Source organism: Alosa sapidissima, chromosome 3 (assembly GCF_018492685.1).
Source record: "Alosa sapidissima isolate fAloSap1 chromosome 3, fAloSap1.pri, whole genome shotgun sequence".
NCBI lineage: Eukaryota > Metazoa > Chordata > Actinopteri > Clupeiformes > Clupeidae > Alosa > Alosa sapidissima.
In genome coordinates this window covers 1,912,497-1,937,951 of record NC_055959.1, presented here as the reverse complement: position 1 = coordinate 1,937,951, position 25,455 = coordinate 1,912,497, and the positions used below count along the sequence as shown (strand labels likewise).

At 45.7% G+C, this 25,455-nt stretch overlaps 1 long non-coding RNA gene across 1 annotated transcript; it reads right to left on the bottom strand.

The window, feature by feature from the left end:
• Positions 1–1,536: 1,536 nt before the first annotated feature.
• LOC121705983 lies at positions 1,537–23,201 on the bottom strand. Its single transcript, XR_006030947.1, has 4 exons — positions 23,095–23,201; positions 2,703–2,859; positions 2,033–2,122; positions 1,537–1,914 (listed from the first exon to the last, which is right to left on the bottom strand). It is a non-coding gene; the product is annotated as an uncharacterized LOC121705983 (long non-coding RNA).
• Positions 23,202–25,455: the final 2,254 nt, after the last annotated feature.

Sequence of the window (25,455 nt, the reverse complement as noted above, 5' to 3'; positions counted from 1 at the left end):
CACTTTTCTCTTCTTCATTTGGCATTTGGCATCTCTTTCTCTCACAAACGTCTATTTTCTATTTTCCATTGGAGTGTAATACAAACTGCCCGAGCCCCATAGTGGACTAGGAGGCCACTATTCTTCAGAGCCCCAAACATGTCTGCCATCACTGCAAGGTTATTCACACAGTTCCACTGGAGATCCTCCCTGTGGTGACACTACACTGTGAAATTTGGAGATTCTGACTCTGTGCAGCTGTATTCAAACGCCTGCTCTTTTGAGAGGACCTCTGAGAAGACCTCTAGCTATTTTGTTTTTCCCCTTGAGGCTTTACTTGGTGAACAATTAAATTCACCCAAGTACTGGTGAAAAGTGATCTCTTCTAATCGTGCTGAACGGAACAAAAACACGCCTTAACTGTACTGAAAGAAGATACGGAACCAAAGCAAAGCGAATCTAATCTAAAGCAGCAGACAAACACAAGTAATGATGAGTAAAAGGTTCTCGTCTTTAGTATGGAGTCTGTCTCCAGGCCAGCTGTAATGGTGAGGTGTGGGCAGTGTAAATAAGAGGGAAACGGTGCTGGTCAGACACGGCCTTGTCCTGTGGTTAGCAGCCCAGATCCCCACAGAGAAAGCAGAGTCAGGTGACTTTCTCTCCCCGGCTGATATAACAGCTGCCTGAGAAAGGGACTGTATACAGTTTCCATTCTTTATACAGAGGTCTGTTATATGCACACATACTGTACACACACAGACATATACAGACAAGTATGCACGCTCTCTCTCTCTCTCTCTCTCTCTCTCTCACACACACACACACACACACACACACACACACACACACACACAGACACATACAGACACTTAGTTTCCAGGCAACGCACAAGCATGGAGAAGAATACTTGTGCTCTTGTGTCACATACAGTGTGTTGTGGCTCCCAAGTGCTTTGACTTGAGAGGTGAAAGAGACACTTAAAAACACCCATTAGATGTGCTGCATCACTGCCGCCCGGAGTGATCATATTACTGTTTTTCTTTACGGAGCTACACAAAAAGTTAACTCTCTTGTTTTTTGTTTGTTCGTGTCCATTTTAGACCCCAAAACACTACTGTATTTGTAATGCACCTTCCAGGCTCCAGGACACTCATCTCACTCCTGCTTGGGTTCTTGCATACCCTGGTCACTACCTGTTTGAACTAATGCCCTCAGGCGGACATTACAGAGCAATACAAACAAGGACAAACAAAACAAAACAAATTGTTTCCCAGAACCAGTACCCCTGTGCAGTACAGCACTAAATGCTGCTAAAAGTTGATTTTACATATGAAATGAGAATGCCAGCAAAATTTGGAATGTACTGTCTGTGTGTGTGTGTGTGTGTGTGTGTGTGTGTGTGTGTGTGTGTGTGTGTGTGTGTGTGTGTGTGTGTGTCTTGTTGCACGTTTTCCTTTTAGTTGATTTTAGTTTTTAGTTTATTATGTATATTCATTTTAGAGAATTATTATTTTATTTCAATAGTTCTTTTATTGAACTCTCTTTTGCACAGATGAAAGACATGCACTTTCAAATTCCGTTGTACTTGTACAATGACAATAAAGATATAGTCTATATTCTATATTCTAAACAGGACTGATTCTCTCGCATTGTGTTTCTATTTAGAACATTAAAACCAGCTGCAGTGTTTTTTTTTCTGTCAGGCTTAACAAGCTCAGAACTGTTTCCTTTAATTGATTTTTTCCACACAGTTCAGAGACGCTGGAGACATTGTATATTTCAATTGTCATTTTGCGGAGTAAACAAACTGTCCTTTGCACTAACAACTCCACTCACCGCAGGCACGACTGAAGCCATTCTTAGAGTGGAGTCAGGTGAGGTAGAGAGCATCCCAAGGTTGGTCTGTCCGTTTTGTTTGTACGGTGGTGTTCAGATCTATAGTAAACAAACAAATAAACATTGACTTCAGTATTTAGCAGCCTGCCCTGCATAATAAATATTTCAGATGTGGGACTGAAACTAGTGTGTCAGGGTCCAGTCACCCCTCACACACCCTTGAGGGGATGACACGCTGGCATCTGATTCGCCCAGGACAGAACCAAACACAGCCTCGGGACACCTGAATGAGCTGACAACAACGACACTGTTGGGAACAGAATTACAAGTCAAACAGCGCCAAGGCCGGTCCACTGAAACCAGGGCCATTTGGTGTGTGTACCGCAGGGACCTGAGTAATGCATTCCATATGCTCTGGTACAGTGACACCTTCCCTGGAGAGAGAGAGTGAGAGAGAGAAAGAGAGGTAGGGAAAGAGAACATAATGACACCAGATATTGCTGCCCCGCAGCCTCCTGCTATTTTTAGCCAGCGAGAGAATATCCATCCACCATATTTTATATCTGCCGGGAATAAGAATTCTAATGCCATATTTACTCTTGAAGGAGATTACAGAAGGCATGAGGTAGATAGCAAGGCCAGAGAGTAGCTAGCCTCATTTACTGGATCTCTGATATGATAAGGTGGCGAGGCAGCCATGCATTTATGTGGATGAGGTTGAACTTAACCGTGTTCTGCATGCTAGGTTTTGAAAGGTTCCGGTTAGCTTGGTTTCTAACCCCCCCTTCTCTTCCTGGCAGAAGAGGTGCTACTGCTGCTGCTGCTTTTAACAAGGCCACCCCCCCCCCCCAATTACTATCAATACCACCACCATCACCCCCACCCACCTGCTGTGTCCTGCTAGAGCTGCTCTGGACGGCCTCCATCAGTGGCAGTGTCCAGTTCTGGTGCTTGGAGGCTGGCCATGCCAGGTCCCCGTCAGCTCGGGATAGAAACACACTAATCATCTAGGCTCTCATCTGTCCAGAGTCACACGTAGTTCACCTATAAATAGATACCATACGGATGTTGCTGTCTCTCTCATTTGGACATGGAATGATCCTCTTTACTACTTACACTACACTCTTTATTACTAAATTACATGCAAGTGAAGTTTTGCGTTCCATTCATTTTGTATTGGAGGTAGGCCACAGAGATGTAGATGAGTGAATCGAACAAGCTAATGTTGTCCGCATCGGCCAATCAGATTGATCAGATCTTTGATGGTTTCATTATTTAACTTGCTAAACACACTAAAAACAACAGTGTGTAGCACTCTTTAACGGAAGGACAGTTCTGATATAAGGACAAGTGACTACTGTAGCATAGCTGTGTATCTAGCTTGCTAGTGTCTAGTGCCGTCTGTTATACTATTTCACATGCCACGGCTCACCCACACAGTGCAGAGAGAGTGTTTCGATTAGCTTACATGTATTACATTAGTCAACACACCCTTTCTGGACAGCCACTGCTACTCATGCCACACCTGGTACAGAAGCTTATTTACAGAGCTTAGTCATCTAGGACCTATTTAATGGACCATATCAAAGAATGATATATCAAAGAATATATTGAGCTCTGAACTGATCTGAGGTGAATTACAATATAAAGGTGAAATATAATATACTAATTATATGATAATATAATTATATGATATTTTACCGATCCCTTACCAAGCATTATGCTACAGAATTTATCTTTATCAGACAACTTCTCAGTGTTGTACAGAAGACTTGTAATGAAGAAATAGCTTCCAAACTGCTCATGCAGGCAAAGTGGTTGAAGCACCACTTTCTGGTATTAAAAAAGTGAGCCACTGGCCACTTATTACTTTATTTAATTAAAAGTTACTCATTAATTAGGAGTAGGTGTACAGTCAGTTTAAAATAGACATTGGCTATTCAGGAACAGGACTTGGATGAAGCTATGTTGCCATTAATATGCTATTTCAGTATCACATTATTTCTGGGATAGGGTGAGAGACAAATCTCTCAGAGGCTTCGCTGTTACTTTCTAAAAATGCTCTCACCGTCCGTTGGTAGAATATAAGGAAAAGTGCTAAAACTGCCACTACTCTGGAAGCCAAGGATGCAGTGTTCACTTTCTCTCTGCCCTAATTCAAACTTGGCTGGGAGGCTAGAGTGTCCAAGAGAGACTATACCCTCAAGGCTGCTGTAGGCTATACTTTTTTTAGAATGTAAGCTAGCTGTCTTTACGTTCTGATTGCTAACACAAAAATAGATGTCTCTAAAAAATGTCTCCTGAACTCTCTTGGGCCTTGTCATCTGCAGGTACATTTCCACCCATTCTGGTGGTACCAACCAATCAAGAGTCTTATAATGGGTAATGAGGCAGATATATGTGCCTCCCAATCATAATGTGTGTGCATTCCCAGGGTGCACTCCCAATGTGGCAGGTTTGGTGGAAGTTAGCAAGAATAGCTAACCCAACATAGGGAGGGTTTCTGGCTTTTAGCTCCTGATCAGCTCTTACTGGTAGACCAAAGCAGAACACAACCCTCATACCTAAAACAGAGGCAATCTCTGGAATTTATTTTAAACTAAGGACCAAATATGGTAACCACAATATTTGGCCTGCGTATGTGAAGATATCAGTAAGAGAGACTAGATGCATAAGTGTTTGCCTCAAAAAGAGAGGTGTAAAAAATGAATGTTGTGATCAGATCACCCTATCATGCACTGTTTTTTTAATAACCCTAGCAGTCTCTCAGAAGTCCACTTGTCTGAAAAACAACAAGAACAGAGCTTGTGGCATCTGAAGCAATTTGTTACAATGCTCAGAATAGGATCCTCCTGTCCCCTGGCCTGCCGGTGAGTGGGCAGGACAGATATCTGCATCTGTATGCTGTTGTCCCTGTTGCCCCTGAGCTTGTGGCCATGGTGCAGGACGGAGCGGAAACGCGCCAGCTGTTTAATGCTAGGCCTATATTTACAGGTCTTAGAAACAGAAAGCGGATTACAGGCGTCCGCTTCATGCTGCACACAAACATGAATCACGCTGAATTTGTTGCTCTTCCTCCCAGCCCCACCCCATCTCACCCTGCCCCACCCCACCCTACTCTAGCCTCCCTCGCCATCAGTTGGCATGGGGCTCAATTACAGGAAGGGCTGTAGACATGGCAAGAGGAGGCATTACCTCATAGAACACCAGTCCAGATGCTGTTAGGAGTTCATGTTCATAGTTGGATGAATTTGGTAATATGGTGAATTAGAGGGGAATTGGAAAGGAAGCCGTCTTGTAAACATGGTGAATATGATGGAAGATGATTAGCTGTCCTAGGGCAGGACATTGAAAATCCGTCCTTTACCTGTGACAGGTAGATGTATTGCAGCACAGAAAGCATTGAGCAGCCCACAATCTTTAGAGAGACTTTGGACAGGCACCCACTTGTCATTCCGGGACAGCTAAGAGCACAGTTCAAACCCAGGCTGCATGTCAAACTCCAGACGCCTGAGTTCAGTTCGTCTGTGGAATAAATCCGTCTGCTAGCCCAGCCCAGCAGTGGAATGAGTAGAACAGAGTGGTATTATGATTAATACAGTTAAACTGGTGGAGCTAAACAGAGAGTGGGTCATAAAGAGACGCAGTGGCTCGGAGAGCTAGACTCCTAAAGGCACTCTCAGCCCAAGGGCTGATGGCTTTAGTGCTTGTTCATAGATTACATCCATACCATAATGCCCTGCAAACGCTTTGGCACAGGCCAGAGGCAGCCACCTGCTCTGGTGCCTGGTTATATCATCCATACCTGTTTGCCTTCATTTTTACTCCTCTTTATCCCGCCGTCTCTCTCTCCCTCCCTCTCTCTCTCTTTCACTCTCACAGACAAATGGATATATCTCATTTCTCTCTCTCTCTCTCTACCCCTCCCTCCCTCCTTCTCTCCCTCCATCATTTTCTCTCTCCCCTCTGCACAGTGTGCGTAATTCAGCTGACTCACAAGCTCCCGTCCAAGCCAAAAACTGCTCCCCCTCACTCCTGACTGCTCCTCAGCATCTACACACACACACACGCACACACACACACACACACACACACACACGCAAACACACACACAAACATAAACATACAAGAAAGAGAGGGAGAGAGATACACACACCCACACACTCACATACATAAGCATAAACACACTGACATGTATGGACAGACACACACACACATACATGCACACACACATACTGTATCCAACACACGTCAACACACACAAAGACACATAAAAATACATGCATAACCACACTCGCCTTCACACACACACACACACACACACAAACACAAACACACACACACACACACATATGCAGATACTCCCAGTATGAAAAAAGCTCTGTTTGTTCCCTTTATACCAAGATCAGCCATCACACTCTCAACACCCACAGTTGTATCCTCTCTCTCACACACACACACACACACACACGATCACACATTACACACACACATAGATTCAGTCACACATTTCTACCACCTCCTTTTCATACATACATCAGTAGCAACACCCACTGGGACATATTGTCCTGCTACACCCTCTCTCTCTCTCTCTTTCTCTCTCTCTATTGCTCACCCTCTCTATCTCTCTCTCGTTCACCCTCTCTCTCTCTCTCCTTCTTTCACCCAATCTATCTCTCTCCCTATCTACCGCATCCCCCTCTCTTTCTCTCTCTCTCTCTTCCCCTCTGTCCCTCTCTCTCTGTAGCTGGTGGCTGGAAAGCAGCTGTGCTAGCATTTGTCCCCGCTGGCTCCTGTGCACAAAACCTGGGGGGCCTGTGGAATAATGGGCAGGCGCGCGGCGGCACCCCTTGCTGATACAGGCCTCCCTTTATGCGACCTGTAATCTGAGCTTTTGGGCCCACGGGCCCCGGGACGCCCCCACCCGCCCCCCCACTCCGCCCGCTGAATGGACTGGCCCGGCGCGTCTGTGTTTCCTGAGCTTTCACTCTGCTTAGCTCGGCACTCTGATTATGCTGCACCACACACACACACACACACACAGACACACACACACGCACACACACGCCTTGCCGCGCGGCGCAGAGCCGCACCACAGGGCCAGGGCCACGGCCCCTGGGTGTGTGTGTGTGTTTTATTTATTTTGTTTGTGCTGAGGAGACATCCCAGGGGTCACCTCCCAGGAAGGAAAAAGACAAAAACATGAATGAACATGGCAGAGAGAGAGAGACAGAGAGAGAGAAGTGAAGACACACATGCACATGTGAAGAATAGAGAGCTAGAGAAGACACTAGGGCTGTGTATTGGCAAGATACAATACAATACATATACATACACGATACATTCAATATATAGCAATATATTTGAATACTGTGTGAAAGGTGATATATTGCGAACTTTAGAAAAACTTATATTATAAAGAAGACACCATCATATGAATAAAATATTGAATAAGATATTCTCTTACACACCTTTGAAGACACACATTTACATACAGACCGACACACATACACACAGCGTCAAAGTAATCATCCACAAACCCACTTGGGTAACCTGGGTTGCTAATCACTGTAATGGAGTTTTATGGGCATAAAGTTTCCTCTCAGTCGTCAGCCTATGGTTGTGAAGTCCTTTTCTTGTGGAAGCAGACTTGTTAGTAAGCTTTGTTTGTTTGTTTGTCATGTTTCTCTCAACAGTGTTTACACGCCCTTATTTATCTGTCGAGGCGGGACGCCATTTGTGGTTAAGTGTAAAAAACAAAAAGGCGTCGGCGGCGGAGAGTGAGCGAGGACCATCCTGATGCACTGGCAGAACAGAGACGGAGTGGAGAGAAGCCCACACTGACTCTGGGAGCCAGATGCAGATCATGAACTCATTTCCATATCAAAGATGTCTGCTCCAACAGCCTTCTCCGTTTGAAACTCTTATTTCAAATGCTGAAGGTAACTTAGCTGGAAAAGTTTGAAGTCTTCGGGGCAACATATGTTCACATACCCACTCTGGTATGTATGGTGGTAACTCACAAACTTGTTAAAACTGAAGCTACTCTCTTTCTCTTTCTCCCTCTCTCTCTCTCTCACTCTCTGTCTCTCTCTGTCTTGCCCTCTTTTACACCACTGCAAGAGTAATTAGTATCGTTAAGCATTAGTAGTTTGCATATGAGCCAGACCATCTGAGCCACAGTAGGCAACGCTGTGTCGAGAGGGATAGTTTTGAACATGGGTCTAAAAATAAGACTGGATTAGAAGCAGAAAGGCATCCACTGCGGAGGGGGAAATGATGGCGGGGGAGGAACACTTGTGCCTGTGAGCACTCAAACATGAGCACTGTCATCCCGGTGGCGGCAGCACCCCCCCCCTCCCTTTTCTTCTTTCCCAGAAAACAAACAAGCCTCCATTTAATTTGAAATGTCACACAAAGTGTCCTCACCAGCACATCTGTGTACACAGAAAAGCAGGGGGTGGTTATGGTCCCGGAGGGGCTCGAGCAACCTACCTTGCTGCGCTCCACGCTCCTTTTTTTGACAGGTTTTTTTTTTTTAATTGTTTTAATTAGAGGGATGAGTCACGCCGGCAAACTCTCAGGGGAGCAAATTAATATGGATCCTCAAAACGGATCGTCAAAGCCTATGTAGACAACAAAAAGATGGGGATGGTGTGTATGCATGTGTGTGTGCGTGAGTGTGTGTGTGTAAATGCATGTGTATGTGAGGGGGATGACAACTCCCAGAGTCGTAACCGTAAGACATTAACACAGAAAACAGGTCAGCATCTTGTATATGTGTTATATGTTCTCTCCCATATTTAAATTGGAAACAGCCAAACCCAACTGTCACCTCCCCCGTTCACCTCCACCTTCTCACTGTTAAATCAGCCCGCTCCTCCACCTGCTCAAACACCTGCAGCATCCCTCATCTCCATTAAGTGCCCGGGAGTAAGAAGGAGCTCCACTGAGACCCCCACTGCATTCACACAGACTGCTGGGTAGATTTCTCAACTATTACTCTCAAAGGATTGAGTTAAGAGGACTAGTAAACCTTTCAGGCAGCCTCTATCAGTGTAGAGTGAGCTGGGCTAGTGGACTACTCAGGCAGCCTCTATCAGTGTAGAGTAGAATGGACTACAGGCCAGCCTCTATCATCATCAGCCCTGATTGGGAGTGAAACTGAGTGGAGTGAGAATGGTTAATGATGGACTTAACCATGTTGTCCCCCTCTCCCTCCCTCCCTCTCTCCCTCTCTCTCCCTCTCTCTCTCTCTCTCTCTCTCTCTCTCTCTCTCTATGGGCTTGTACTCTGGTGTGCTGCAGTCAGGACACAGACAGCTAGGCTCTGAGGGGTTGCTGGGGGCTGAAATAAAGAGGTGACTCAACTGAACGCTTAACCTCAGTAACCCAGAGTTCTACCTCTGGCAATTTCACTTTCAACAGCCATCCCTTCAAATGGGAGATGTGCTCTTTGCAGTCACAATAACAGCCGGGTTTGACTGTCACTTTTTGGCACCACTTTGGGAATGACATCAATCAACCTTGGAAAAACTCAGATGGCCCTGATAGAGCTCTCACAACAGAAAAGAACAAACAAACACACACACACACTCGCACTCATACTCACACAAATACACACACACACTAAATAAACGGTCAGTTCTGGAAGCCCATCAACACAAAATACCCCCCCCCCCCCCCCCCCCATCCCCAGCCCACTCCCATGCAACTGGTGATTGCGCTCATTGTGTGTTTCCCGGCGGTGTTGCGGTGGTGGTGGCGGCGGCGGTGCGACTGAGGCCATGAACATCGCGGAGCGTCAGATACGGGCCTCGCTTGCTCGCACACTGGTGTGTGTGGAGGCTGTATAATGGATGAGATCACGGGCAGCAGCTCCACTGGCTGCCAGCGCAAGGTCCAGAGAAAACAAGCAGGCTTTATGAAAGCAGTGTGTGTGTGTGTGTGTGTGTGTGTGTGTGTGCATATCTCTGCAAACAATGTTACAAAAAAAACTGATGGAGAGGCACAGAAAGAGAGCAAGTGGGAGAGAATGAGAGAAGAAAAATTACAGGAAGAGAGAGGAGGGGCAGAAAGAGACACAGAGAAAGAGGGAGAGAGAGAAAGAGAGAAAGGGGAGGAGAGAGAGGGAGGGAGAGAGAGAGGGGGGAGAGAGGGGAAGAGAGAATAGAGGGAGAGTGAGAGAGAGAGAAAGAGAGATAGAGGCAGAGAGAGAGAAAGGGAGAGTCAAGAAGAAAGAGTGAGGTCAACTCACAGCAACTGATAAGAAACTCTTCTCATTGTTCCGCTCCCAAAGCTCCCCGTCCAAAACACGAGACTGGACATTGTCAGGACAGAGCGAGGTATGACTACATCATTGTGTTTACCCAACTCTCTGGCACCAGGCTGACAGCTTGGCTTCTTTACGGCGTGGACACTTTACCATTGTGCAGCTACATTCCTAGTCTAACACCCCACCACCCCTACACACACACACGCGCACGCACACACGCAAACACACACATACTCAGCAACACACACACACACACACACACACACACACATACAGGCACACACACGCACACACACACACACGCACACACACACGCACACACACACATACAACGCAAGTACAATGAGTCTCAAGGAACGAGCAGATGTTCTACCGACCACAATTCCTTTTGGGGAAAGGAATGCAAGGAGGAAGCCACACAGCATCACCACCGTGAGTGGAGTTTGGGCCAGGCCAGGCCTAACACAACACACATGTGCACATCTGCTCCGTGCTCACGCTTTATAGGCTGGCTTTGTGTTGGGGTCTGCAGACCCGGGTAACACTCTGTGCTCTTGTTACGTAATACTAGGTACAGCATCACACACAGTGGAAACACCTGAATGATACTGCTGCATAATGGCAATGCTCCTGCTGCATGCTTTCTTTTAAATTCACCCTAAAGCTAACCATAAACCTCACCATTGTAAATGTATACTATCTTAAATGCAAAAACGTACTAGTGCAAAGTATCAACATGTTGTACAGGTAAACATGGTCTCTGCTCTACATTGTAGCTATTGCAATAAAGTAAAGGCCTACACACACGGCCGGCGACGCAACAGCGATTTATGGCAGGCGACCGGCAAAATGTAATAGAATCTATTGCAGTGAATGGGGCAACGCATGCGGCAAGTGGAACGACGGCCGTCGCATCGCTCTTATCAGCCCTTTTCGATTTTTCAGGGTGATTTTGATACATCAACAGCTGTCTGGTCAGTGTCTTTCCACTGAATCGATGGGTGATCGTGTCGCCAGTAGCGTGTGTAGTAAATCAATTAACAGAATTCCAGCGTCGCGTTGGACTGTTGCATGGCCGGCCGTGTGTGGTGGGTTTTAGCATAGAGGAGCACACGTACTGTGAGGAGCAGCATGAGCAGCTGCACACGGAGGGAGATTGAGGGGGTCACAGCAGCCTGGGTGGCGGGGAAGGTATCAGGGAATGAGGTAACCTTCATCTCAGAGTGAAGGACTCTGCTAGACTGGTGTGTTTGTGTGTCACACACACACAGGCACACACACACACACACACACACACACACACACAGGTGCGGGTGTGGTAACTTCAAATCTACATGAACAGCAACATTACAAAATATAAATGTTCTTTTTTTCAGATATATACAGGAGAGGTATTAAATTCCTAGTGCTATCCTGTAGTTAGGGAATGTCCCACAGTGGCCAATCAAAAAGCAAGCCTATTTACCCTGCAAAACAAAACGGCCTTCGAGAACATTTTACTGGGGCTATCAAGGAGGCACCAGATACAAAACACACACACACTATCTCTCTAAAGAAAGAAAGAAATAGGTAAATAAATTGCTAGAGAAGCTGCTCTTTACAGGTACTGAAGATTCAGGAAACAGGAATTTCATATCACATGCAAGAACCAGTGACATGAATGCCTCATTTACATCTGCATTAAACTATAACACACAAACACATTTGCAAACATGAACAAACACACAAACACATTTGCATACATAAACACAAGCACATACAGTACATATACACACACACGCACACATAGAGAGAGAGACAGCCACACACACACACAGACACAGACAGCCACACACACACACACACACACACACATTCACAGTCTATTCTGTGAATTGCCGGTTAGCTCCTGCTTGTTTCCACTAAAAGCCCAGCACAGAGATGTCATGTGGGGATGCGCCTGGGGGCTTAGTGCGTCAGTTATTGATCAAGGCCGTCTGGTCTAGTGGAGTTATTAAGTAAAGCGGAGGCACTCGGGCTACAACGCATCCCCTCAGCCGGCCACACAAGCAAGATTTCCCCACTTCTGGCCATAAGACGCACTGATGGGACATGAAATATGCATATGATGCACAGCACAGCACACGTTCACACAGCACTTGAGAGAGAGAGAGAGAGAGAGAGATGAGAGAGAGAGAGAGATAAGCTGGCCTGTCCCATTCCAACTGTTCTGGACCCGTTTTGTTTTGGACGCCGTGAGACATCATGTATCCCCTCTTTGTCACCCCGCCCCCACAAGCCTCACATCCCTCCCCTCCCCTCCCCTCCCCCCCAGGGTATGAACATGGAGGGAGTGGTACACAGTTTAGAGTGGAGCTGGTTTTGACCAGGGAAGAGAGAGTGAGAGAATTACAGAGTCAGACGGAGTGGGACTGAAAAAGAACAGTTTGTGTCCCTGTGGAACTGGTGAAATGTGTTGCAGAGAAATGAGAAAGAGACACAGAGAGAGAAAAAGAGAGAAAAATTCTGTGAATTTGTGTGTGTGTGTGTGTGTGTGTGTGTGTGAGTGAGTGAGAGAGAGAGAGAGAGAGAGAGAGAGAGAGAGAGAGAGACTTTTTGAGGCAGTGTGTGTGTGTGTGTGTGTGTGTGTGAGTGTGTAAGACAGGTTACAAGACACCTGCTCCCCGGCTGTCTGCGCAGCTCTTCAAACAGCGGTGTGAGGCTACTAACACTAATGAGGACACATGGAGGGGGTCACCCGCCAACTGGCCACTCATCTGACGCCTATATGCACTGCAAATGGGGAAAATGGAACTAAATATACTGCTCAAAAAAATGAAGGGAACACTTCAATCATACACTGGATCGGAACTCTGACACTGTTTGGCTCTGAGCAAAAGTAAAACTTTTGAGGCAAGGGTTTTATTTTGCAAGAACTGTCAGACATTCTGTGAATAGTTTGAGAATGGAGAAAAGGGTGGAAGGTTTCAAAAAATGTGTTCCCTTAATTTCTTTGAGCAGTATACTTACCCCAGGGGACACTGGCATGTACAACTAGCACCTTGCAGACTTCAATTGTATTGTATATGGCCATTGCATCTAAGTCATTAGCTGATTTTAATGCAGCATTCTGCTGTGGGGGAATTGTGGTTCAACAAACCTTAACTTTGCGCCTTGGACCTGTTTGGGAAAATAATCTACTTGCACTCTATTTGCACAGCCCTACCCCATACTTTTCCATTCCCTTGCAATACTTTAGCATTCCCACACAATAGTTTTTTATTCCCACGCAATAGTTTGGCTTTTCTTCACCATAGTTTGGCCTTGCTGCCTCCCTGCATTGACTCACCAATGCCTCTTGAGTGCCTCATGACGGTTCAAGGAGAGAGGATGGGCTGGGGCTAGCTTGTTAGCATGTTAACTTGAATATCCAAACACAGAGCATGCTCTGTTTTTTTGTCACAAATGGACATTGCTTTCTGTTTGATTTTATTTATTTATATTTTTTGACAGAAATAGTTATTTTATCACATTCTGTTGCTAATTCTTAGTTACTTACAGTAGAGCGCTTTCACACCTGGAGCTTTGAATCAGAACGTGGAGCGTTTCCCCCAAAGATCGGTTTGATTGGGTATGTGTGAAAGCAGCAATCACACTCTGTTTCGGAAACAAAACAACGGACTGAGACCGCTTTGAGGAGGTAGTCTCGGCTCGTTTCCAATCAAACTCGAGGGCGGTTCGTTTGCAGTGAGAAAGCAATTGGCCTGGTGTAACAGAACAACTCGCTGGTGCTTACATTTCTGTAGGCGTACACATTAGGCTACAAGTTTATTCCACTTTTAACCAAGTAGATATCTAGCTAGCCTTTGTTTTGAAATTCAAGCAAATGCATTTTAGGCTAACTTTACCAGTGTTAACCTATGTGTGAAAACAGGAGATAGAGTGGGAGAAGCCTAGACTTTGGACATGCACACACACGCACAGATGGAGCTCTTAATAAGTTAAATGTGGGGTTAAGTGTTAGGTCTAGGTGACTGCGGGATAGTTTCTTCAGCTGTCATATGTGTGACCAATCAGGGAACAATTTAATCGCATGTGGGTTTGTTTGTATACCAAAGTTTAATCTCAAGTGGGTTTGTTATATAATTTGTTCCGATGTAAATGCTGCCATGTGAAGACAAACAAGCCCAGGGACAACTGTATTGATTTGACTCTGATTTGGAACAAACTAGGTATGAAAACGCCCTTACACTTACACTCAAATTCTTACATATAGCACTTTAATAGTTTGCTGGTCTGTGTCTCTATATTCCAATAACATGTGCATTAGCGTGCTGTGCTCTAGAAGTCAATAAAAAACAAATTAGCATATTTCCCTACCTCAGGAGGGAGAGACATCACAGGTGTCCTGGTTAAGACAGCAGTCTGTGTGTAGTCTTACTCAATTTAGCAAAGCACAGGATAAGGTAATATAACCTGCATTTCTAGTATACTTTAGAAGCACTTATATACTTATATACACTTGGAAGAAATTGGCATAAAAGTGAATTATGATGATGGCCATGCATGCAGACGATGGCTAGAAGAACCCATAGATGTTAGCATTAATCACTAGCACCTCAAAGAGCCAGGCAGTCGGGTTTACATTCTTGTCTGGACCAGCTAGCAGCTATTAGCCAAGCCTCCTGCTGCTAGCGCATTTAGAGGCAGACATAAGCTGAACATTTACTATCTTTTCACAGCTCTGCTTGTTACCCTGGTAGGTTTTTTTCTGTGGCTCTTTGTAAAGGTTAACATTTTCACAAGACAGTTTCCTATTCATTGTCAGCCCTGTCAAAGATAAACGTAACCCCCTTCCCATCTCCGCCTCCCTCCATCGTCACCAATGTCTAGTGCTCTCAGTTAATGTGTAATAATAATCGAGCAGCGATTACAGCGATCAGCAGTCTGAATACAGCGAGCAGCAGTCTGACATGCACATCCCTTATCTATGTAAAGTTGTCAAACAAGACATCTTGCCAGAGGGCCTCAGTCTTGATGGGAGACATTTTTTGCCTGTTGTCACTCGCATAATAAGGCAATTTGCATGTGCAACAGAGGCGTTTGCCATTCTCACATATGGCATCACTGATCACGTGTGCCTTTGATTCGGTCGGAGGGAACAGCTTGGGGTGTATTTTAATTTCCTCTTGGTCCTACTGCTATCTTGAAACAGAGGGGCAGGGGGGATGGAGAGATGGAAAGAGAAAACCCAAACACACAAAGAAAGAAATAGATGGTCAGCCAAGAGAAAAACAAAGAAAGGGGCACAAAGTAAATAAAAAAAAGTACTAGGGAGAGGTGGAGGGAGGAAGGAATGTATTAAAAGAGAGAGAGAGAGAGAGAGAGATGATTGTGAGTATGAAGTTGGCTCGGTGGTGAATAGCTGAGCTGTACTGAGGTAGTATACTGAGGCAGATGGTTGATGGAGTGTGTGCCAGCTCGCAGCACAACTCTCAGCACCGATTATCCCCTTCAAGCTCATCTGCTCAGGATATTGCCCTGAGATCCACGCAAGTTTGCCAAAAAACGCAGTTTCCGCTCTCTCTCGCTCGCCTCTCCCACCAAAACTCCTTTGTGTGTGTGTGTGTGTGTGCATGTAAGTGTGTGCAGAACGTGTTTGTGTGTGTGTGTGTGTGTGTGTGTGTGTGCATGTGCATGCATGTAAATGTGTGCAGAACATGTTTGTGTGTGTGTGTGTCTGTCTGTCTGTCTGTCTGTCTGTCTGTCTGTCTGTCTGTCTGTCTCTGTGCATGTGCGTAAATGTGTGCAGAACATGTTTGTGTGTGTGTTTACATATGCTGATGCCCTTTCGTAGGGTGCTAAATAATACAAACACACTGACCTGGCCTGTGTGATTGCTTCCTGCACTTTTGACTGGATGGGGGCAGACACCCAACTCCCCCTAGTGGCTACCTTAGAGAGAGACAGAGAGAGAGAGAGAGAGAGAGAGAGAGAGAGAGAGAGAGAGAGAGAGAGAGAGAGAGAGAGAGATAGAGGCAGGGGGAGGGGTAGAGTGAGGGAAAGAGAGGGAGGAAGAGAGACCTGATCCAATTACTGTACATAGCAGGGCCTCTGTCGTCAGGGCCATTGGAGGTTGCAAAGCTGTTGATCCCAAGGAGTAGGTGAAGTGTTCTCTCTCTCTTTCTTTCTCACTCACTCACACACTCACACACACACACACACTTTAACGCATGCACATGCATTTTCGCACACACACACATAAACAAACACGAGCACACAAACATAGCCGGTCACAAACACACTCTATATTCTCTCTAGGTCTTAAAGGACCATTCAAATGCATTACTTTGTGCAACACAGCGCTGCACGGCTCTGAGCTCTCTTACGTGTCACTGCACGGCAGACAGGTTTCCATTGCAAGCAGAGAGCCTTGTTTTTATATAAACCCAGCCATAGCCGCACTGTGTCAAAGACAGACAGACACCTCTGCGCAGCAATGCGAGGGCACTCTGCCACAGTACAAAAGGTGCCGGGCTAAATATGGCACAGTGAGTGTGGAGTCAAGGGGCGCACCTTGTCTCCTCCGTGTTTCTCCAGGAAGGTCCAATCAATGACTTGCACACAGAGTGCGCAGCGCATAAGCCCTGTTATTCGCACTATTTTTATTTGCACCTGTTATGTCTGAGTGCCTCACCTGTGTGAACAAAGTCAGTGTGACATTAGGGCTGGGTGAAGCCAGCACACAATCCCCGGATTGGCCTCTGCCATTGGCTTGGCAATAGCTCAGTTTCTCACAGCGTACTGCCTTTCCAGAGCCGGAGAGCTGGACTCACATTAAACATTTGCAGGTACTATGCTTGACAGAGTTTCACAGCGCTTCATTGTGCATTGTGCATCCGTACAGAATCATATTCTAAAGGAACAGTGTGTTCTGTTTATGTATCCTACTACCTGACTCTGTCTGGTTTGTATGTTGGTAGTGACATGACCCTCTGCACCTGCAAATTTCAGATCACGAAATTCTTTAAAAGCCTGTAACACCCCCCCCCCCCCCCCCACACACACACACACACACACACCACCACCACCACCTCTGCCCATACTCAGCCTGCACCAAACATGGCCAGGGCAGTATTACCCACTACTGCGAGGCTAAGTATAGCCATGTCTTCCCAAGCTGGGCTCCTCACGTCAGCAGCCAGCCAGTGGACAATATGTCCACAAGCATACACACAAACACACACACACACACACACACACACACACACACACACACACACACACACACACACAAATACACACTGGCATGCATACACACACACACACACACACACACACACACACACACACACACACACTGGCACGCATACATACATATACACACACATACACACTGAAAACCAAGGACACACATGCACTGTCACCCTGGCACCGGCCCATAGACACACATACTGTATGCCCGCACCACACGTCCTTCAGCACAACACTCTGGCCACAGATAGACACGTGAGGCGACGCAGCTCAACTTATATGTACAGTCAAAACACAGAACCACGTCTGATAGGAGAAATACACATACACACACACACACACAAACATGTATGCACACACACACACACACACACACACACACACACACACACACAAACATGTATGCACACACGCGCACACACACACACACACACACACACAAACATGTATGCACACACACACACACACACACACACCCCCAACCAAACACCTACGTTCACTCACAAGCACACACACACACACACACAAACACACGCACACATACACCAAACACACACACACCTATGTTCACTCACACGCACACTCACTCACACACACACACACACACACACACACCTACGTTCACTCACACGCACACTCACTCACACACACACATACACCCAAACACCTACGTTCACTCACAAGCACATTCACTCACTCTCACACACACACACACACACACTCACTCAAGCACCTACGTTTACTCACACGCACACTCACTTACACACACACACACACACACACACATACACACACAAACACCTAGGTTCACTCACGCAAACAGTCACTCACTCACACTCACACTCTCTCTCACACACACACACGCACACAAATTCCACATGGATGACAACTCAAGTGAAAAAATCATGAATATTTCTACAGGCATCCTTCCTGCAAGGGCAATTGCTCAGCTGAGAGGTGAGAGCTGCATTTCCCATAGACACCCTGACTGCTAGCGCTCTGCCTGCCATGAATGAAGACGCGTCCTTGTGCTCACCCGGGCTCATACAGGAAGAACAACCAGTGGCACCTCTGCTCTGCTCTGCTCTGTACTGCTCTGCTCTGTACTGCTCTGCTCTGCTCTGCTCTGCTCTGCTCTGCTCTGTACTGCTCTGCTCTGCTCTGCTCTGCTCTGCTCTGCTCTGTACTGCTCTGCTCTGCTCTGCTCTGTACTGCTCTGTACTGCTCTGTACTGCTCTGCTCTGCTCTGTACTGCTCTGCTCTGTACTGCTCTGCTCTGTACTGCTCTGCTCTGTACTGCTCTGCTCTGCTCTGCTCTGTACTGCTCTGCTCTGCTCTGCTCTGCTCTGCTCTGCTCTGTACTGCTCTGCTCTGCTCTGTACTGCTCTGCTCTGCTCTGCTCTGCTCTGTACTGCTCTGCTCTGCTCTGCGGGGGGCGGAGGAGGAGAGAAGTGAATGGTGCCCATGTCATAGCCACGCCATCAGAAGCGTTGATTGAGGAGCGGGCTTATGTTGCACTGTGCTAATTATGGCTTCACTGGCAGGCAACACTGACGGAGCGGCAGTCACACGCCGTGCAAGCAGCGCACAGCGAGCATGAGGACCAATTTAAATGTAAATGCCCCCCCACACCCATTCTCCGGCACACAGCTCTGGCAACCTCAGTGTTCGGCTGCTGCCTACCAACAGGATCTCTACCATTATAACTTGCTTCTAATGAGCACAGATTTAATCAAAGGAGAAAACAGGCCTGTGTGTGAAATGGATGTTCCTCTCTTTCCTACATCTCTTTCTCTCTCTCTCTCTCTTTTTCTCTTTCTCTCCCAGTCCCACACACAATTGAAAATCTCCATAAAAACTATCCTCCTTTTCTGTGGCTATTATGGGATTAGAGGAATTAAGCAGCCTACAGTTTGGCACCGTCATCTCTCTTCATCTCTCTGCCTCTTGACTTGTTTGTCCACATGCAAGGCCGGGAGCTGGTGACTGCAAAGCCATAAAACCTTGTTGCGTTTTTTTCCTCTCCCTCCCAGTTGCAATCTGTCCATTTCTATCTCTCTACTGGCATGTGACGTGAGTATTACAGCATTTCTGTGTCAGATGGAGAAGGGCTGCAATCCTAATATCAGGTCCAGGCTATTTCAGGGTTTGTTTGTTTTCCCCCAATGTTGTTGATGAATTACATGTTGTTGATCCGGGGGTTTCCGTGCTTGTTCGTGTTCATATTGGTGTGTCACGGCACTGCAGAGGGATGGACAAGATTAATAAAAGGGCCCTTTAGGACTGAAGCTCATTCCATAAGACACTCTGTACAAGTCATAAACAAGATGCACTGTAAGACAGACAGAGAGAGAGAGAAAGAGAAAGAGAGAGAGAGAGAATATGACATTGTAAGTCTTCTTCTTGGAGAGATAAGTCATTTTAATCCTGCCGCTGTCTAAATGAGAGATTGCCTTCTAGGCCCCACGCACCCCATAAAAAGGTAGTTCTCCACCCCAGCCGTGAGAGTCGTTGCACTGCGTTAAGAGAAATGGGATTTGCAGCTTTCTGTCTTCCATCTCCAAAACATAAATATGGACAGATGAAAGTTGGAGGAAATTGATCGGGTGGAGGTAGTGGAAATGGGGTGAGTTGGGATGGGGTGGGGTGGGGTGGTCATAATTCCTCTATCTGTAATTTCCTTTTACAAAGTCAGGTAGATGGCCCCTAACCCTGCGTGCACTGAGCAGTCACAGGGCGAGAGGGGGGAGGACTACCCAACACATGAGAAAGTGATAACCACAGGAGCTAAAGGGAGAGTCAGGAAGAGAGAGGGAGAGAGAGAGAGAGAGAGAGAGAGAGAGAAAGAGAGAGATAGAGGTGAAAACGGGGGGAAAAAAGTGGAGTCAACAGCAGCATGACCGTTCTGTGCAATTTACAGTCTCATTATGGGAGGCTGACCTTTCTGCCAAATCATTTTTCAAACCACCCCCCTCTCGCACACACACACACGCACACAACCCCCATCCTCCCTTTCTCTACTCCCTCTGTCTCTCCTCCAATCAGGCTGAAGGTGTAGTCATCACACACATTTTAACACACACACACACACACACACACACACACACACTCCTAATGCAGACCTACCACCAGCAGCACCAGCCCCCCTGTCCATCTCTGTGTCTCTTAAATCTTGACCTGGGTTGCATTACTGGAATTGCCTTATGTAAGATCTGTGCACAAGGAGATAAACCAGGTTGTGTGTGTGTGTGTGTGTGTGGTTGCAACGGGTGGCCGCTCGAACAGGAAATGTCCCTGCACTGAGGCATTGCCCAAATTCAATCTAAATGCAAACACAGCAATTAATCACCTCACGCCCACCACTGGCCACATGTCTGTCTATCTCTTGCCTTTGTGTGTGTGTGTGTGCGTGTGTGTGTGTGTGCGCGTGTGTGTGTGTTTATAAGCCCATAGGCTGCATTATGTGTTGTAATGTCTGTGTTGTCATCTTGTCAACTTTATCTTCAGGGGCTGGATGTTCTGAACTGAGTGGGCGAGAGACGATATTTGAAAGGGGTCTATGTGAGATAGTCTCCCCCCCCCTCTCTCTCTCCCTCTCTCTCTCCCTCTCTCTCTCTCTCTTTCTCTCTCTCTCTTTCAGTGATGATACACCAGCTCTGCCCCTAAAAGACTGACATGCACACAGACATCAAAAGAGAGCTGTGGAACATGGGTTTTTGTGCGCTAATCACCGTGGTGACGCAAACCCGTGTAAAAGTTTTCACCGACTGACAAAATGAAACGGCAGCGGCTTGCTCCCGGTGCGTGTGCACTCGCTCGGCAGATATGTGTGAGTGGCAGCGGCAACAGCACTGGCGAGGGGTGATTCATCGCCAATGCAGCGTCGTCAGGGCAATTTGAAAACGGCATCTGGTTGAAGGCTCCTGACAGTGTTCCCTGTGTGGGTGGGGGTGGGGGTGGGGGGGTTTGGGGAGGAGCGGAGAGCTTTTGGTATGGAGGGAAATAACGGCAAAATGTTCCAGAGATGTGCGGTTTAACAAGAGGCATTCTGCAATAGCACCATGTAGAGAACAAGCCCGTGGCAAATTAAAAGCCTGAATTTCCTGTCAATGGATCGCACTGTGCTCAATCCCTTTTTTGTTGCCAGTAGGCAAATAAGCTATAGACCAAAGTGGAGTAATCCAATTACATATACGACTATAAGTCAAATTCATTGTCATTTAACAGCTCTGAAACCTTATTGATTCTATGCATCAGAAAAGGAACCTCATAGCAAAGGGTCAACACATTGTCATGTAAAGCAATAGTATAGGAAGGCAGATTGAATGGACACGTGTCGGCAGCGAAGGTCAACGAGCAGGATGACTTATTTGGTTGATTATACAGATCAGTTTCCATCGCACTTTAAGCCAAACAACACAGCAGCCCAGGCTCCACCCCTCCTGCTTCGGCCTGTGAGTCATTGCCCACCAGGCATTCTAGGGCGCAGAGAGAGATCGCTCAGAGCCTCTTGGCCGCAAAGGTCATAGCTCCGTGGAGCAGAGTTCACGGCCCATCTGTCCAGTCCTTCTCACGCACAGCAACACAGAGACGGAGAGAGAGAAAATAAGAGAGAGAAGGAGAGAGAGAGAGTAAGAGAGGAAGAGAGAGGAGAGAGAGAGAGAGAGAGGATCATATGATTGCATATTATTTTGCATCATATGATTTGTCGTGCCAATAAAGCATATTTGAATTGAATTGAGAGGAGAAGAGTAAATAAACATGCAGGCAGCATGTGTATGCTGAGTGTTAAATAGATGAACAGCAGGAGAGAGAGTCTGGTGTTTGTGGTAGAGAAGTGATAGAGGCAGAGAGAGAGAAGGGCCCTGTGGCAAGATATGAAAAAGACTGTGGGAGGTGAACAGTGAACACACAGCCTAATGAGAGCCCATCTCAAGTTAAAGCCAGGTCTTACACAGACTTGTGCACAGGCAAAATCCACAATGCTGGCAAGCCTACTTCAATGACCCTGCCAATGCAAGGACACAATGCTTTCTGGCTCAAGGCATCTGTCCCATAAGGCCAAAGCCCTTGCAGCAGGTTAGGGCTACGCAGGCAAGGGCTGTGGGCTGGGTTACACAACACTGACAAAGAAAGCTGCCTCAGTCAAAACTATTTCTCTCTTTGTCTTGTTTACTCTCCCCTCTAGTGACGTTTTACTTCAATATTCCTCTGTTTAGTTTTTGTCTGGCCACTGAACCTGGACAAAACAGTAAGCAACTGCGACTTACAAAAAAGGTTTGGACTAATGCTGGCTAGTAGGCTACTGTTCATCCACATAACACTAGTGTCTGACTCTGCTCATCATAGCAATGAATGCCCAATGGAAGAGTCATCTTCAAAGTTGCCACAGCAACCGCAAGTGGTGGAGCAGGAATCCTTGTTCTCTTCTCACCCCGTACAACAATTCATAACTGAGTCTATGTAACGCCGTCAGTCTTCTACACGACTTCAGTGCTATCCAGCACTGTTGGATAAAGATGCACAATTGTTTACCTCAGTTTTGTGCATCAGACTACCACTTAAATTACACAGAATTACATTCAGTCACTTCAATTAAGTCGTCTTTTTATCGTCTATGCCTTTTTTATCATCTATGTCTTGTCATCGCTATTCGGAAGTCCATCTCTGAAGAATTGAGGTGAAATGTTGAGGTGATATTTCAGTCCATGCATTTGTAGACTAGGCTATGGCGTCCAACAGGTATAGTTTTTATTTAACGAACTCACTCACCGTGTTGACAATAGAGTAAGCGGCCAGCATTCGACACTAGTCCACCTGGCCGTTATCACATGGTATCACCGTGCAAAATGCTCAAAGGGAAAATAACCAGGAGCCTCGAGTACACTGCACATCTAATGCAGTGTATATTGCTGCCACCTAGTGGCAAAAGGCTGTTCTTACATCTCAATTAACACATTTTCCCCCTTCACTTGTAGCACTTAAAATCCAGCGCCATGAGCAGCAGAAAAACTTTAAATGCCATGACCAGCAGAGAGAAAGTTCAAAATTGTTCCCTGTATGCTCACTAACCATTTGAATAGCTTTAAATAGCTTTTGGCGAAACATCTAGCATATGACATAGACAGTGGAGATCAGAAACTGATGCTTGTTAGTCAACCACACATTTAACAGATGACCTTTTAGAAAAACTAAAAAAAAAGTGTTTAAAGAACATGTTGCACATAAAAAAAATACATGGGTTTCAAGGATGTTCTGATCCTTCAGACTCTGAAGCTTTATGTTTGTGAACATCATGAAATAAGGAGACTTCTGTGCCTTTTCAGACAGCCTGGGCCAGTTTTCTGAAAGCTGTCTGTCTATTGAAGGTCAAAAATATAACAGGTGCCAAATGTAACACAAGACAGAATGTATTCTGTTGGCCTGGGAACCAGATGAATCTAAGAGCTCGTTGCAATTGCATTTGCTCTGAAACACCCGTCTTGAAAACTGGTTTCCTACAGGAAAAAAAAGGTCATTACGTTGGAGGCCCCAGGGCTACAAATGCTTTCAAGAAAGATGTTCTAAAACAGATGCTAAATAGCCTCGCATATTAGAGTACTGTGTCGCCTGCTTGCACTCTCCTCTGGCCTAAACATGCAGTCCACCCTCGATCACAGCACCATCATGAGGCCAGAGGTAGAGGGCATGTATGACTGCGGGCTTGCTGGCGCTACTATTACAGTAAAAGTTGGTGACCTACGGTAAAGAAAGGTCATTCTGAACACCATTTAAAGGGGAACTTGGCAACTATTTCAACGTAATAAACCCGTTTAGAAATCATTTGGATGGTTAAATGACCTGTTCCGGTGAAAATGGTGACTTTCACCGCTGCGCCTAGCGTCCTCAGGCGGAAAACCAACCTTGCAACATTGAGACTACCGTCCCGGAAAGAGAAGTGAGAAACAATAAACTCGTTTTAAATCGTGTTTCTTACCTTGTAACATCCACATAGTTATGCCAAACGTATGCTAGCCGTTCGCTAGCTTGTAAACAAATCCATGTGCTTTATCGTTACCTTTTCCCACAGTTTAAAATAGCATAATGCACAGTTTCTCCAGCAGAGGGGGAAATCCTGCCAAGTTTCCCTTTAATGTAGATATATAATCGCTTCATCTTTGCCATTAGGAAAAGTCAAGCGCGGTGCAACTAGTTAACTACTTAAGTACAAATAAACTACTACTTAATTTGCCTTTACCTATTTACCTATTTGCCTTTGCCTTGCCCCACCATCAGATGGTGCTGTGGAGTAGTGGATTATTAGGTATCACTGTGGGTAAATAATTCAGAATGAGTAAAGGGTTTTGCAATTAGGTTTCAAACCAACCAGGCACTTCACAAACCAAAAAAAATAAATTAAAATAAAAACGTGGTATGAGTCCCCTGATTGGTTGATGGCTCAAGATCCAATAAGCCCATGCATTAAAATGCCCAGGGGACCAATCACAACCACACTTATATGAAATGGGGTGGGCTTTATACTATGGAGTGAGAATTGTCTCAAAATGATTTAAATATATATAAAAGGATATATATACATATACATACATTTATAAATATCCAAATACAAAATACAAATATGAAAATGTGACATACAAATAAATAAACAAATTTACATAAATAAACGTGTCTTTGTAAATATATTTTCGAGATTTTAAAATAAATATGCTTGACTTTGTATGTGGAATCTGCATTTGTGAATCTCCTTTTTGCTTTTATGTCGATGACGTAATTTTGAGACATTCCTACTGCACACCAAGATCCACAAATAAATACCACTAGATTTGAATGCGAAGACACCCTCCACTGAACAACCAGCAGATGGCAGTGTTGTACAACATGTCTGTTATCAACTGATAGCAACTGAATCTTTCCGAAGCTGTTTTCCCTAGTTCAGTTCAGTCAAGTGGTCTATGACTAGCAGGATTAACGACATGGAAGACACTGGATTAAATGGATAGGTAAGTAATAACAACTAGCCAGAACGATTTATTATCGGTTTTGATGTGTAGTGCCGTTTTTAATTTCATAGATGTAGTTCGTAGTTTTCCCTAAAGTTATTGTGTCTTGCAACTCAAGTGACAGGCTGTGTTC